General features: G+C 41.0%; 1 protein-coding gene across 2 annotated transcripts in view; it reads right to left on the minus strand.

Moving 5' to 3' along the window:
• CPQ (carboxypeptidase Q) overlaps positions 1-15,694 on the minus strand; it is a 159,177-nt gene extending 143,483 nt beyond the window's left edge. For both annotated transcript variants that reach the window (XM_065751691.1, XM_065751690.1), the window contains exon 1: positions 15,670-15,694. The gene's annotated coding sequence lies outside the window, so the exon portion shown is untranslated. The remainder of the gene's footprint in view (positions 1-15,669) is intronic.
• Positions 15,695-16,906: the final 1,212 nt, after the last annotated feature.

A 16,906-nucleotide genomic window follows, 5' to 3' on the forward strand; every position in this document is an offset into this window, starting at 1 on the left:
GTTTATGGCAGATGAACTGGGTCTTTCCAGAGACTTCAGAAGGGCTCAAGGCTCCAGCCAAGAGGGTTATACAGACTTCCAGCTCCTAGACAATATAGAAAATAAGAGATATGTTTCAATGGGAAAGTCTGGAGCAAGGAAGAAATGCCCTCATTGGAGGAGAATCTGCTTATGGAACTGATGAAGTACGGGCTGGATAAGCAGGCACTGCAGTGGTTGAAAATGGACAGAAGAGACAAGCTCAGAGGTATATAATTATTGGTACAAAGTTTACTTAATGGCCAGTAATTAGTGGAGGCCCTTAGGAGCCAGTATTTGGACCAACACTCTTAAAAATCTTCATTAATGATCTGGAAGCTTGGACAGTGTGCTGACTTTGTAGGGTCAAGGTGATACAAATTTAGGAAGTCTGATGTGAGAAAGAGTTGTGCTGCCACTCTGAGTGAAGACAGAAATGGGCAGACAGGATCTTAAAGAAGGCAAACTCTCTAAATGCCTGAATTGAGAAGTGCGAGGAGGATGGAGCCAGGCTCTTCCCAGTGGTGCCAGTGTCAGAAGAGGTACAAATTGAAAGGCAGGAAATTCCATCTAAACATAAGAAAATGCTTCTATATAGTGAGGATGGTCAAGCACTGGAACAGGTTGCCCAAAGGGGCTGTTATGTCTCTGTATGTGGAGATACTCAAAATCTCACTGAGCACAGGTGGCCTGGGCAATGTGCTGCAGCTGATACTCTGTAAGCAGGTGGGTTTGAACTACAACAGCTGAAGATACCTCCTCCAGCCTAGATCTGTTATTCAGAAAATGAAATGGACCCATAAACACAAGCTGAAAGTATTAAAAAAAAAATAGGGGAGAAAAGGTAGAGGCAGGAAAGGCAGGAAGAAGTATTTTCCAGCTCCCATGAGTACTATAAGAGAATAAAATGCACAGCATGTTACCTTCTTTGTGCAGACAGTGTAATAAATACATTTAATAGTAGCTAAGCAGCTACTTTAAAGATGCTTGAACATACTGTCTGTTGTCCACAGTTAACTATTCTCTTTGATATTAAAGGGCAAGATCATTGGGAACTTCATCTTTTCTGGTACCATTATATAGAACAACCTTAGCCCACCTGATCTGTAAACAGATAACCTTTGTTATAACCATCACAATCATTACAATACAAATTACTTAAATGTAACAAATGAAAAATTGTGGCAGAAAAGATTAAAATAAAAAGTATCTGCTGAGAATTGTATCTCCAACAATCAGATGACTGAAAGAGGGGCAGAGGGAAGGAAAGCAATGCTTCTGCTTCAGCGTGGCAAAGTTTTCCCAAAATCCCAGTTGAAAACAGAGACAAAAGGATGCAAAGACTTCACAAGAGTCATGGTTATGGGAAATGAGGGGAAGAAAAAAAAACAATAAATTAAGGATATTAGCCACGTCATTTCTAACTGTCTGCTAAATCTGTAAAGTATCTATCGGTTTCCTAACCATGTACCATTTGATTTTCCTCCAAGGAATGTAGGAAAGCTTGAAATCACACAGTGAGTTTGATAACATTAGAATAGACTGAAAAGCCCCAGGGTAACAAACTCACATGCTGCACAGTGATGTCTGATACAGTTAAGAGCATCTGAAAGAAAGTTTGTTGTGACAGCTGTGGAGTAGAATGGCTAGAAGGTTAGGTGGGCTTGCAAAGTGAGGAGGAGATTTCTGCCTAGAAATAAAATCACAGAGTTCTTCCAACACTTAGAAAGATAAGGGAAAAAGAAAACAAAAATGCTTTATAATCTTGAAGAGTAAAGCAGGAAAGCAGACATTTCTCAGACCGCTCTTCCAGAGTTGTTAAGACTCCTCATCTGAGAGAACACTTCATTCCAAATCAGTTAAAAATCTTGGCTTTGGAAACACACAGTCAAAATTATCATTCGTGTTACAAAGTCCTTAAAATAAGCTTTTTATGTCTAAAGCTAAGGAAAGGAAGAGTGTAAAACACAGTATGGATACAGGACTTTGTATACAATACCAAATCTTAGCATATTTGACCTCAAAGTCTAAAACTCCAGAGTAAACATCAAATCCTGAGCTGTTCTACTTTTACTGGACGAGAGGGAATGGCCAGAAGTTGCGCCGGGGAAGATTTAGATTAGACTTGAGGAAACATTTTTTCTCTGAAAGAGTGGTCAGGCACTGGAATGGCCTGCCTAGGGAGGTGGTTGAGGCACCATCCCTAGCGCTGTTCAAGAAGCATTTAGATGAGGTGCTAAGGGATTTGATTTAGTAGTTCAGTGGGTAGGGATGGTGATAGGAGGATGGTTGGACTAGATGATCTTGTAGGTCCTTTCCAACCTTATGAACCTATGAACCTACTGGCTTCAGAAGAACCATTGTCATTCCTGTAATTTAAGATATATCCAAAATCCTTGAAGAGTTAAGTATGACCTCACAGTTTATAAGGATGTATAACCAGGTAGTGATACTGACTTCACATCACAACAGGAAGTTTAAAAGAGAGATAAAGATCAAAACAGAGAAAGCCCAAATGCACTTAGTGATACCACAACTGCAGCTCCTCATCCAGCAAAAGAAAACACTTATGCTCTATTTACACTCTGTGCAGGAATTACTACAGCTTAACACAGGAAGGAAGTGGAAAGGAACTGCATTTAACTCTCCCCACACCTCCAAGCCTCAGAATAGCAACAGGTACCTTGCTATAAGCCTACTCAGGAGATGCTGTTCAAGAGGAAGATAGCAATCTTGAAGGATCACACAGAATCACAGAACTGTAGGGGCTGGAAGGGACCTCCAGAGATCATGGAGTCCAACCCCCTGCCAAAGCAGCTCCCTAGCCCAGGTTGCACAGGTAGGCGTCCAGGCGGGTCTGGAACATCTCCAGAGAAGGAGACTCCACCACCTCTCTGTGCAGCTGTGCCACTGCTCCGTCACTGCGCTGGGAAGAAGTTCCCACACACATTTGTGCAGAACTTCAGTTTGTGGCCACACCATAACCCACAGCAGTTCCCTATCTGTGAAGCTACAGAAACCATTCTGCAACTTCCCCATGAAGCTGTGGCAGCCAAGACAATTTTTTTTAAGACATGAACACAGGCACAACACCTATACGTCATGCAGCAGCTGATGCTTAACAAGTATTTAAAATACAGTTCTCAAAAGAGAGAGTATCATTTCAGAGGCAAAAGACAAGGATTCAGTGGGGTTTTTAGACAAAAGTAACAGAACAGAACAGAAACAATTGAAGGAAGACAGGTAGAAAACAACAATAAAGAAATGCACCATGTTGTTCATACCACCTACACTGAATGCCAAAGCATGCAGCCAACATCAGCTGATGGCACTGAATGACAATGGAGTGGAGAGAGATGATGCTGGACAAACAAATCAAAATGTAACAAAACAGAGATACTTTGATGCTCAACTTTTGAGGAACATAAACCATCTTCCAAACTCTAAGTACTGTTGTAATGTACAAAACAAGAGAGGTTGTCTTCAGACACAGAAGGATGAAAAAAAAATACACTCATGTACATCCCTTCTAAGACAAAAACATAGTGGCCTCTTATTAATTTAGAGAACACTTCTTGATTGTGAATGCCTTTAGAACAAAAAGACATGTTCAGATTGAACTTTTTGCCTTTAGCAAGACATCTCACATCCTTTATTTACAGTTAAATTATTCCTGCAATTCTAACACTGAATATTTTCCTTCTGAATTTTAATAAAATTCAAGCAGATTGCATTAGACCAAAAGATGCAACACATACCAGGACAACTAACCCTACATCAGGGCAAAGCCTAAAACAGGTGTGACTGGTCCACATCACTGGACAGCATTACCTGCTAAAGCTGATGGATGGAAGTTAAAGAAGGTTGTTTGGCTCCAGTTGCAACAGCAACAAGTCTATCAGTCACTGCTGCAAGCTGGCCCCCAAGCCCTGAAGAAGCCAAAAGCCATCAAAAAGCCACGCAGCTGGCACACCTGAGCACATGCCTCTGCTCCCAGCAGCAATCCAGCACCACACCAGCCCAGCCGAACACGAGTGTGCTTTACATGTCAGAGTTTTAAAGCTGACTACAACAAAGCTTGATGGGCTAGGTTGGTTGTGAGTTTTATTTTATTTTATTTTATTTTGCCAAAACTAAAACTGGTAAAATTGGCAGAGTGTGTCAGATCAAGTTTTCAGAAGAAGTGACCTATCTGGCCTTGCTGAGAGTTATGCCAGCTGATAATCTCAATTACATTCATCATGTATCACTCTGGTTTTGTAACCACGTACATTGCACTCTTAGCTTTTCTATATGTAACTTTCCTCTATATACAAAGCATCGGAATAAAATGTTTCATTTTAAGACAATAAATTATACACATTATTAAATGTTTTAAAGAAAGAGTAGAAATATAAATGTTTTCTAAAGCATTCAATCACTTTAGCAGCTTCACTCCATCCACCTACGGTCCTATTTTATAGACGCACTTAGCATCACAATTCCCAATTAAGTCAAAAGATATTACTGGTCAGCATTGCTGATTATGCTGAAATAATATTAATAAATAAAATTTCCTGATTAAAATAACTGTAACTTATCTGAATATCCTTGTTCTTTACACAGTCTCTCTTTAGTCACAAGAAAAATTGTCTTCATCATATTCTCATAGTAACAGCATTCAAGGGGTTTTGTGAAGCATACAAATATGATGAACACACTGCTAGACTTGCTAAAAAGCTGATACCCTAGTCCTCTATCTCCTTATTGCAAGATATGCCCACCAGGCCTTCTTCTTCCAGAGTAACAAGAGTGAATTTGTAAATACAACTATATGGAAGGGCATAGCATCAAACATTGCTCCTGCTATGGATGCATACATTAATTTCTTCATATTAAGAGTGGGAAAATACATTAATTTAAATGAGGCATGCTATGAAGTACATTGTTCATGATCTTGTCATGTTCACTAGGACATAATACTAGCGCTCAAATATCATACTGTATTTCAATGTATTAGCATCACAAATAAATTGCTATTGCTCCATGGCGAAGTACAGCTGGGGCCACCATGCCAAAGTAGTGTAGAAAGAAAAAAAAAAGGTTAAAATGTCTAAGTGAAAGAAACAAGAAAAGACTGTAAACAAAATGAATATTCTTTACTCAAAGAGTTTGACACAAAGCTAATTCAGCCAATTTTGAGAAATCCATTTGCAAAGCTAGAGCTCAGGAAAGTGTCAGTACCATTTCCTAGCCAGAACTACTCCCCAGCACAGCACACATTTGCCTACTTTTATCAGTACAGCTGCTAGGCACGAGGAGGTTCTGATTCCAGATTTAACATTTAATTATTTTTCACTGCCATTTAAGAGTCAAGAAGTAATTCAACAATTTTGCTACTGCAGGAAAAAAAAAAAAAAAGTCAGTTACTATTAAGTATATATATATATATATATATATATTAAGTCAGTAATAGTTAACTAAACTATTACTATAAATGTTTTCAAGAGGCAGTGAGCAGGCCCAGTTTGGATCAGGTCCACAGTGCCACCACATATACTTCTGAGGTAAGCACACCATTGAAAACTGAGAACAAACAGACAAAATGCATAAGTAATTGGAAGGGGAGGAAACCAAAAGTGACATCTCCAACTCAGTAACACCACAAAATACATTTCAATTTGCAAGGCCATTCAATCTCCCTCTGCTGACCCCACAAAGAAGAGCCATCAAAAGCTTTCTGCAGTGAGGCATACGGTCATATTACAAAGAGTCAACAGGAAATCAAAGTCAAAACAAAATAAAAAGAATATAGCACGGAGTACATACACCTGTCACAGAGAGAGAACAGTGACAAATGCCGACACAAGCAAGTCTCACTGTGGCAATTCCTGTTTTTCTGAGTCAAGAAATTCTACTTCCCAAACTGATTTTTTTAAAGATGTATTTAAGACTTCTGATTGAGCATCGCAAAAACTTTCTCATAGAATCATAGAATGGCCTGGGTTGAAAAAGACCTCAATGATCATGTAGTTTCAACCCCCCCTGCCATGGGCAGGGTTGCCAACTACTAGAGCAGGCTGCCCAGAGCCACACCCAGCCTTGCCTTGAATGCCTCCAGGGATGGGGCATCCACAACCTCCTTGGGCAACCTGTTCCAGTGCATCACCACCCTCTGAGTGAAAAAATTCCTCCAAACAACTAACCTGAATCTCCCCTGTCTTAGTTTAAAACCGTTCCCCCTTGTCCTATCACTATCAACCCATGTAAACAGTTGTTCCCTCTCCTGTTTATATGCTCCCTTCAAAGTACTGGAAGGCCACAATGAATTCTCCCCAAAGCCTTCTCTTCTCCAAGCTAAACAAGCCCAGTTCTCTCAACCTTTCCTCATAGGAGCGCTGCTCCAGTCCTCTGATCCCATTTGAAGAGCTCTGGGTCCTTCTTGTGCTGGGGGCCCCAGGGCTGGACACAGTACTCCAGATGGGGCCTCACAAGAGCTGAATAGAGGGGGACAATCATATCCCTCTCCCTGCTAGCCTCCCCTTTTTAAATGCAGCCCTGGATTTAGTTGTCCCTCCAGGCTGCAAGCCCACACTGCTGACTCATGTCCAGCTTCTCATCCACCAGGACCCCCAAGTCCTTTTCCACAGGGCTGCTCTCCAGGAGTTCTTCCCCCAGTCTGTATAAATAAATACCTGGGGCTGTCCCACCCACATGCAGCACCTTGCACTTGTCCTTGCTGAACAATTAAAGTATCCAGTCTGCTGGTGTTAAGTATTTCACAAAGTGTGTTCTCCATTTACTTTATTCACACTAACACAGCTGCATGTTTCTATCCAGAATTCTTATGCGGTGACTCAGAGGATTCCGCATGGAGGTGATGTGCAGAAACAGTTTACACTGAGCTGTTACTGAGCTGCTGCAGGTTAGAAAATGTTACTTTAAGTGTCCAAAATTTTCTGTGGAGTCAAAATCTTAAGATGGAAAAATAGAGACTGGGAAGGCTAGATGCATAAAATTTTCACATGAAAGTACATCAATGCAAAATCAAGAAGTTAATTTTTGAATATTTAATACTCAAACAAACATCTTGTAACTTCTAGCTGCAGCATGTCATAGGTCCTCTGTTTTTTGATGGGAAAGAGAGGACCACAGTGTTGGGACGCAAACAACAACTGACACCTGAATGAACACCCGTTTCTTAATACTTTAATACCATCTAATGAATTAACATCCTAAGCAGAAGACCAAAAACAGAGAAAACTTCCATACAAAGCAGCCAAAAGTAACAGCATAAACCTGAGCAGATGTTCAAAGTGGATTTAAGATTGTCTAAAGCATCTTTTAGAGGGTTGTATTTATTTCTCAGTACACAGACGTACCATTCATGCACTTAAATTAAAATATTTGACTATGGTAGCATCAGACTAACAGTATCACTTAATAGAAAACACATCTGCTTTTTATTAAGACACTATATAATTATTATCTCTAACATTAAATGTAAATTATGCATATAGTTTTCAAGTTCAAGATCATTAGCCATTGCCCCTCAACAGCATTTTCAAAGAGACTCGAAACCATCAGTTACAGGAAATATTTTTTTGCTTGTTTGCTTTCTTTTCAAATTCTCATCAATAAAGTTCTTACAAGAAGACCAAAAGTCACAGAATTGCTGTATTGTAATATATTTCAGACAATGTTGTTAATACGAGTAACTCTTCAAGCAAAAATAAATGTCTTGATCTTGCACAGATGCATCTGCAGAGGTATTGCAGAACATGTATGCACAAATATAACAGCAGCTACAGAATAAGTGAAAAAAGCTCCAATGCAAAAACTTATTTATGAGCTACACCAGAAACGGCTTTCCAAAATGGCAAGAAATATTTGTGAGAAGGAAAGTGGTTTAGTGAACCATGAAACTGCTTTTTCTCAACACAGTTATTTGAATTTCGTGGTATTAGAAAAAGGAGATCCATTCTCTAAAATACTCAGGGGTGCTTTGTTCTAGCTGTCTGACTATCTGTGGTACCCTCTGTTTGACTCAGCTCCTTGAACATGACTGTACAAAAGCTAATACTGTACTTCAGCATCATGTCTAGGGAGAAAACTGATTTTGGCAAACTGGAGCTGAGTAGGTATACATACATGACATTTTTTGGCACACATTTTACAGCACCTGGCACACACTTCATAGCATCTGCAACACTATTCAAGGCAGAATGTAATCAACACTCCTTCTGCAAATATTATGTCAAGACATCTCTCTGTCTTTGCACTGACATGACTTCAATACCACACCTGACCAATAATACTTAGAGATTCAACAATGCCAAAAAAGAACAGGAGGATACAAAACAGCTAAAGCTTTCCTCCTAAGCCTCAAATACTGCTGCATCTGTCAGATGGTGCAATGCAAAACTATCATCTGTCATCTCCCAAACTCCAAAGAAGTTCTTAAACTGGTCATTTTAGAGAAAGTTCCCACTGCTGCTATTGATACAGTAGGCACAGGTAAACAAAGGCACCTGAGCTCAGGAAGCACATAGGGACATCAGGATTAATTAATCAGAAGACATACAAGGAGTGGCTGAGGCTGCTGGGTGTGTGCAGCCCAGAGCAGAGGAGCTGAGGGGAGGCCTGATGGCGGCTGCAGCTCCTCACAGTGACAGGGCCCGAGGGAATGGCATGGAGCTGTGTTGGGGAGGGGTGGGTGGGGGTTAGGGACAGGGTCTGCACCAGAGGGCGGTGGGCATGGACACTGCTCTCAAACACTGGGTTTGAATGCTGAGTGGTCCTGTGAGGAGTAGGGAGTTGGACTTGATGATTCTCTCATCTCAGGACATTCTATGATTATAATTCTATAATTATATGAATTTTAAAAAACGGTGGTCTTCAAAACCACCCACCTGCCCTGTCACACACATACAAAATTTGAGGGCTTTATGCACAGCATCAATAAGGAAACTCACATTGGTGCTCCTTCAGCGAATACAGATGACGCAAACTACTTCATGAAGTAAAATGTAAGTGCCAATTAAAATGAAACTGATACTGGAGGATATATAAGTTATCACTTAAGAATTAGTTGCATATATTGTGGTTCACATTTTATCACGTGTATTAGCTCACAAACAGAGACAATTATCAGGTGGGGTTTGCATAAAATTACAACTGAACTTTCACTCAGAAGTGGACAAAAAAGAAAAACATGTTTTTTCTTTTCAGATAAAGCAGCATTCCATTCAGGAGGACCATCTCACCACATTTGCCCATACTTGGATGATTTCCTATGAGGATCACTCCTCAGAATGTTCTTTTAAACCATCCGGAAGCCAGGCCAGGGCCTCTGCAGAACTCTGGTCAATGAAGCAGGGATCAATCCTGCTCTCCAGCAACTTCCCAGTTATCCACTTGCACAGGTCAGCACTAACCCTACAACCCTTACTTCATGCTTACCACAGCTCTACTTGTTGAACACAGCATACTTAGGTCCATCTGGAGAGTAGGAAAGTCAGCAAAAAGCCTGCATTTCTTAAATGGCCTTTCCTATTTCATTCACAGATTAAAGCTCTTCCTACTCCTAACTCCTGCTTTCAGAAGAGCAGCTGAGCTCACACAGACCTCCACTCACAGTTCCAGCGACTCTCTGTGCCAGCTGTTCCCTCACCATAGCTGAAAATGTTTTCCAAGAGCAAGGCTAGTATTAGCCAGCTTTCATCCTTTCTACGCCACTTCTCTGCCAGGACAGGAGACATTAGACAGCATGCTTTATTTAGTTAATTTTGGATGGTTGTACAAGATGCATACTCTAATTATTATTATTTATCCAGTATGCATATTTTTTTTTTTTTTTTTAGAAACAGTTCACATAGTGATAAGCTCACAATAGTTATTTTTATGTAACATTCTTCAAAGGAGGAACTTTCCCATGCTCCCACTCCTGTTTTCATACTGCTGACCAGGCTGCACGTTCTAGCTTTTCAGAAAACATCTAAATACATTTAACTCTAAAACCAACCAGCCAGTGAGAAGCTAAAGAGATGTGCCACATCTTCTAGCACTACCATAATGAGGAAACATCACAGGAAATAAAGCAGCGTGTGAATAGACAACATTTAGAAAATGAAATGCCTGTTTCTGCCCCCACAATAACTTCCCTGACATTGTGAACATTTGAGACCTGCAAAAGCGTGGCAGTGAGTCTGACAAGAGTGTGGGGTATAACTCAGTGCTAAGGCTGCTGGGAAGGCTGCACCATAATCCCAGAAAATGGCTCTGGTTTCAGAAAAACAAATGAGCATATAAAATCCAGATATGCTTCATAGACACATATATACAGCCCAAATGGATTTTAGCTGTTGGGTTCATCTTCTGACTTCAGATCAGGGTCACCAAAACAGGCCTCACTTTGTATGTTTGCTTTTTATCCTCCTACTTTAAATAAAATTTGCCATATGATTTAGATCAAAGAAACATGGGATGTATCACCATTGGTAACAGATATCTCTTCAAATAAAGCTTAAAGCACACATTAACTTTTTTCAGCTTAAACCTTAAAAGCTTAAAAGCTTAAACCATAATGCAATTTTCACAGACTGTTAAAGTACAAATAACATTAGACAGGAGAGCATGACGTGGAAGAAAAAAATACATCAGGATTTCCAGCTGTGCCAAAATTCCCATTCTACAGAAAGCATGAAGTCTTGCTCGCTTATGAACTCACTGCTGTTGTGTCAATAGGATTATCTTTACTCAAAAGCAATATTCTGAGCCAAAAACTTAGACCTATGAGCAATGAGAGAGCTGCTAACAGAAAACAAAAGGCCACGGAGTGATTTCTGTTCATCACCACCCTTCAGTCAGTTTTCCCTTTAGTCGTAACAGGTAAGCCCAAAACAAAACATGGATCAGAGATCTCAGGTTGGTAGTAATGAGTATTAAAATCAACACAGGTGTATTTTAACAGCCAATGGACTACGCAACAAAAGTTTGGGTCAGTCATGGATTAAGTCCATATAGGTCATAGCTACAGTGGCTATGCCCTCCAATCTGCCTTTCACTCAGACCAGAACACTGCCCATGTGGTCAGGCAGCAAGTTGGTTCTGGGAACCAATCCAGTGAAAAACACATTCATTCCTGTTTCCACAAATTAATCACTAGCATTAGCACCAGTAGGTTACTGTCAAAGAGAAAATGAGGATGTCCTACTCAAAGCAAGGTTGGACTGTGGCAGCACAGACATCCTGAAAAGCATCCTGAAAACTGCTCCTCCCATCACCTCTGCTATTGAAGAGCCTTGGGCAAAGGGACGGATGGCTGCTGAGGTGGAAGCTCAAATCCAGCTGCAGCTGGATTTGACAAGGCAGTAACTCAGAGCAGATGCACAGAACTCTTCCTGCCTGCTCAAGAGACCTTATTTATTTACTTCTGAGCACCCCCTATAACTCTTTACATAACAACTATTTCAAGACAACCCAACTCAACTAGTAATTAAAATCGAGTTGACTTCTCCTTGTAGGGTATCTCACAATGTGTCAAGAAGGTAGAAACTGTCTGCTCTCTACAATTTTTCCCAGTGCTGAATACATTACCTGAGGTTAGTGATACATTTTTCTGCCTTAGCTGGTTGTTGTAACAGGAAACATTAACAGCCCACTGCACTGTATGCTCAACCTGAAACAAGTTAGGTACCTTTTGCTTCCAAAGCAACAAAGAATTTCAACAGACTAGAATTCCAAGAAGTGTTTTTGCAGTCTTCCATGGAAGGACAATCAGGTTTTGTATGGGAGAGCACAACTACAGAGAGTCCTAGAGGGTAAGCCCTATCATTCAGAACAACAAGAATCGACACGATCAGCAATGCTAACCTCAAAACCTGTGGAGAGTAGAAAGGAAAACCATTTCAGATAAATCATATTTATGCTTTAGTTTTCAACAGCTATGGATTAAAAAAAAAAAAGTGCAAACTCTCCCAACTGAGTCTACAGCCTCAGATCTCATTTTAAAGCCTCAAAAAAGCACACTGTTTTCTCAAATGTCCATTGGCACGCTCACAATATTACGTAAGTGCCTTTTGTAGGGCTACTTGAAACACCAAATTACTTTCAACTCACTTGTCTTATGTAAATTTAGTCAAGTGCCTCATCTGAAAAAAAAAGTAATACAGAAATTAAAGACACAGGATATCAACATACAAGTCACAGATGAAAGCTAGAAAAATGAGGGAGGAGTGATCTCATTCCCTTTCATACATAATGTTGCAGCAGGAGACGTACTACTGCTACATTTGAGTAAAAGATCAGACATCGTAACCAGCAACTGAAAAATTTTAAAATAAAAAGAAGAAATAAAAAGACAAATCGAATAGACTAAAAACGAAAACTGTTTTCTTGAACTGATACTAAAATGGGCTTCACAAGACACAAAAGCTAAATCAGTGGGGTCACAAAATAGGTTTGGGCAAATCCTGAACCAGTTGCAAATGCCTCAGGATGGTCAGCTGAGCAAGTTAAATACAGTTCTGCTTCGTCTGTATTCCCTATAACATAAGAAACGTCTACGATATGTTACCTGAGATTATCTTTTTCTCACTATTGCATACAGCACCTCGATTTAGAATTCATCTTGGCACGTTAAGAATTGAGATAAATTCGACTACAATTTTTCTTTTCTTTTGCAGTCAGGTTTTAAGGTTGCAGATCTTTTTCCACAGCATCGTGTACTAAAGAGAAACAGCTTCTGAAGAGATATTTTTTCATCCAAATACCTGCTCACTGAATACTTCAACCAAATCCCTATTTGGCAGCAACAATACTAAAGGGATTTTCACTTTTCTCTCTCATGCTCACTGTGAAGAAAATTCTTCAAATAGATCTATGTTAACCAGATTTAAATGACTCTAAGAGAGTATTACTATTCTTCATATCAGAACAGAAATAAGAAATCCAAATGAGCTGAGTGTCTCAATACTCACCATTTAAAACAAAACAAACAATACTGCTACATTCTCTCAGTCTCACAAAAAATAAAAATAATAAAATCATTCCTCCTGTAAGAACACAATACCCAAAGTATCATACCATTTTTAAAACTACAGGCTAATGAGTTTAACATTTTTCTCAAGCTGACATACAGTTTTGTCTTCTACTGTAAAACCAAAACAACAAAGAGTACAGCATTCTCCACAGACTGTCAGAACTTCTGACTTAACCAAGTAATTGGCATTTAGACTACAAATCAGAGCAACAATTCACTACTGCCATCAGAGTGAAAAATGTAAGTGACTGAGGGGTCAAACGAAGAAAGAATATACATTTATTTCAGTACCTTGAGATTATTGCAGACATTTGGTAACAAAAACGTGAAAGATTACCACAGTGCAGTTTTTGACAGATAATATTTCCTGTCCAGACAGAACAGAAAGAACTGCAGAACTTCAAGATTGTAATCGTTTTGTACATTTCTACACTCAAAGTACTTTTTAAAGCAAAATATTTCACCCCTGCAGCTGCTATCTTTTAGATGTACTGCCATCCTTCATTTTCATCCTCCCACAACTGGAAAGGAAGGAATAAATGACAAGATGAAGTTTTCAATCTTAAAACAAGAAAGTTTATACGTTATAGCAGGGATAGATAAATGAATCCCATGAGCATTATGAGTTTATGCAATTGTATCAACCATAAGAGGCTGCGATAAGTCGTTTCCTTTCCCGATCTGGTGTTATAGACATGCAGGCATTTTCAAAACCATGTCATAAAACAAAAAAGAATTTATATGAGCTTTTACTGACAGATGTCTCCCAACAGAGGTCAATGCCAGGTTGTTCTTCCTCAGCCCAGATTTGCAATCTCTTCTTATCTGATTTAGTATCTTATTGTTCTGCTGTTCAAAAGAATTATATGTATTTTAAACGTCAAGAAACAAGATCGAGTAAGACAAAGGCTTAGTATGAAGCTGAAAAGCTGCAGAAGCTCTGATCCAAGTTTATCTGTACAGACTTCATCTAAAAGTCTGAAGCTGAGTAAAGCAACGCTGATTGTACAGCACAACTCAAACATGCTATTTAAGATAGAGCAGATGCATCTGAAGAAATGAGTCAAAGTTTACAAGGAAACGACTTCAGACCTTCTCACAGATACAGTAGGCTTTGCAAGGTTTCTTTGGGGAAAGATGCATTGTAGAACTTATTCAAAATAATAATCTAACAGAAGGAACATCAGAAAAGACTGGAAGGTGTTCTAAGGAGTGACAGAAGACAAGCAGGAAAATGACTTTTAACAAAAGCTTTTGTCCTTGCGTAAAAGTAACTAAAGCAAAACCAAGGCTAACCTCTGTCATCCTGGCTTAAACCTTACTGTCTCAGGCAAGAAAAGGTACATTCTAAACAAAGACATAGATGTAAACAGCCCTTTCATTCCCACGCAGGGAATCTGTTCTCCAGTCATAGCAAGGATTGCTCTCTAGCAGAAAACACCCACGCACTCCCCTCTCATCAACAGATTAATACACTCTTATCGTGCTTCAATACAAAAAGGCAACCAGATGTGCAACAGTTTCCAGAAACAGTAAAAATTAATCTAATTTTGAACTGAATGAAAACCAGGCAGGCAACTTTTTTTAAACTACAAAACCACAAAATCAGGATTCCAGCTGGCGAATGTGCATGGCCCTTCCTGAGCAGCCTTCTGGGTACTCTTTCAGCACCTGGAAAAGTCAGGTCCCAAGATGCTGTAGCTTGAAGGCAGAGGCAAGCCATCATCAATTAAACATAAATCCAACACGCGTATTTTGAACTTTCTCTTCAGTATTACTCAAGAGTAGACTTGTAACTTGTCAGGTACAGCCACCAGACTGAAAAGCTCCTCCACATCTAATACTTCCTTAAATAAAACCTGTTTCAGCTTGCAGAACTCAGGGTTGATTTTTTTTTATCTCATTTTTCTTTCATATATTTAGCAGTTCTATGAAGTATGTATATAATTTTATATATGCATATAAAACTCCTTCTCTTTCATACTTTCCTCTTTTACATCAACTTGGAAAAAAAGCAGTCTTTGAAGAAAGAGGCCCTGCCAAAGCAAACCTAAATGGCAGTAGCTACTAGAACTTAGTACTCAGAAGCACTATGCCATTTTCCATGCTTGGATTTCTTCATCATAACGTTAACGTAAAGCATAACCAAGTATGCGATTTACTGTCTGATATCTGTGAGTTTTGTGCAGGGTGATGTTTTTCAACATAGCAGCGTTCTCGCAGACCCAGCTGTTTCTAGGACAGCCCTGAGCAGCCATGCCTCACCTTGGACCGACCATACATCCCTGAAGCACGTGGCTGTGACCAACTACAACTCAACATCGACGCATTTCTTAATTTCCTCCGAGGGGAAGGAGGCGGGAGCCACCAGCACACAGCCATCTGTCCTCCCGACAAGGAAGGGCCGGGCTCAGGGCTCTGACCCAGCACGGGGAATGCAGGGCGCCATTTCGGGGGAGCCCAGCTAGAGGAGGGCACAAGGCAGCGCCCGGACAAGGCCTCGTGATGGCGGCCTTCCTTCCCCCAGCCAGGCCGAGGAGCCCGGGCAAAGCTTTTCCCTCGGCCTCCCGTCCCTCCCCGCTCGGCTCCCTGCGACGAGGAGGAAGAGAAGGAGGGGAGCAAACACGCACCTTCCCCGAGCGGCCCCAGCGGCGCCTGCAGTGGGACTGCCGCGGGCAGGAGGAGGGGAAGCAGCCGCGGGGCGGGCGAGGAAGGGGGCCGGGCTGCAGCGCGGGGCCGACCGTGCCTTTCGGCCGGAGCTGCGTGCCCCGGCCCCGCCGAGACGAGTGTAGCTCCTCTGCCCGCCCTCAGCGGATGTTTGGCACCGTAGTGACTGGCGGCTGGGAGCTGTCAGTGGGCTCCGTGCCGCTCTGCGAATGGCGGCCCCATTCGCGTTCATTTAAATAAAGGCGTGTTTATAAAAGCACTCGGGTAAATGGGTGCAATTTCTTCTGTAGATAAGATCTGAAAATACAAACGCAGGTCTTAATCTGCAAACACTTGAATTTGAGCACTTGATTAGTTCCATTTAAGTCAATGGGACTGCTCTAGTGCTAACAGGTAAGTGTTTTAGGATCAAAGCCCTTGGGGCAGTCCCCAAAAGCTGTTCTATCAGGAAGACAGTGAAGAATTTCCCTCTAAAATTCAACGCGGTGTTCCAATATTCATATTCTCCCTAAGTGAAAAGACTGCAGTGCTAATGAGCTTCACCAGCGTGTACCTTGGGGAAGGATGCGAAAGAGGCGGTGCCGCATAATGGCTGTCCCTTGGGGGCCCGGCTCTCCCCTCCGTTGATGTGAGCTGAGGCACTTGTGTTTCTTCACCTGTGCCTTTCAGTGGGCGATCTAGATAGCACGTTCTTGCGGTGTCCTCTCCTTCACAGGTCACGGAGTTCTTCAGTGGGATGCAGTACTGCTTTCACTCAAACTGCCACAGTCCTTGAGAGCCCTGTGCCACTGAAGAAAATAAATGTTGAATTGGAACTGCTAACAAACTGTTAGAGATCAGCCTACCCTCCTTTCTCTTCCCCGTGTATTCTGTATATTCTTCACATACCCTCCCTCGTAGGCTGTGTCAGAGGCAGGGACTCTGTACAGAAATCATACACATGTTGTAAGTGAGTGGCTGTAGATTATGAGTGGCTGTACAACCTGAAAGAAAATATTTCACTCTCAAAGGTTGGCTGTTGCCCCCATGACTTCTGAAACAACCACCAATGCATGAGTCTCCTTTTAGCTTCCAAGGAGAATGAGAATCATAGAATTAATCATAGAATGGCCTGGGTTGAAAAGGACCACAATAATCATCTATTTTCAAGCCCCCTGCTATGTGCAGGGTTGCCAGTCACTAGACCAGGCTGCCCAGAGC

Source organism: Cyrtonyx montezumae, unplaced genomic scaffold (assembly GCF_038088225.1).
Source record: "Cyrtonyx montezumae isolate F1298 unplaced genomic scaffold, pur_monq_1.0 scaffold_8, whole genome shotgun sequence".
NCBI lineage: Eukaryota > Metazoa > Chordata > Aves > Galliformes > Odontophoridae > Cyrtonyx > Cyrtonyx montezumae.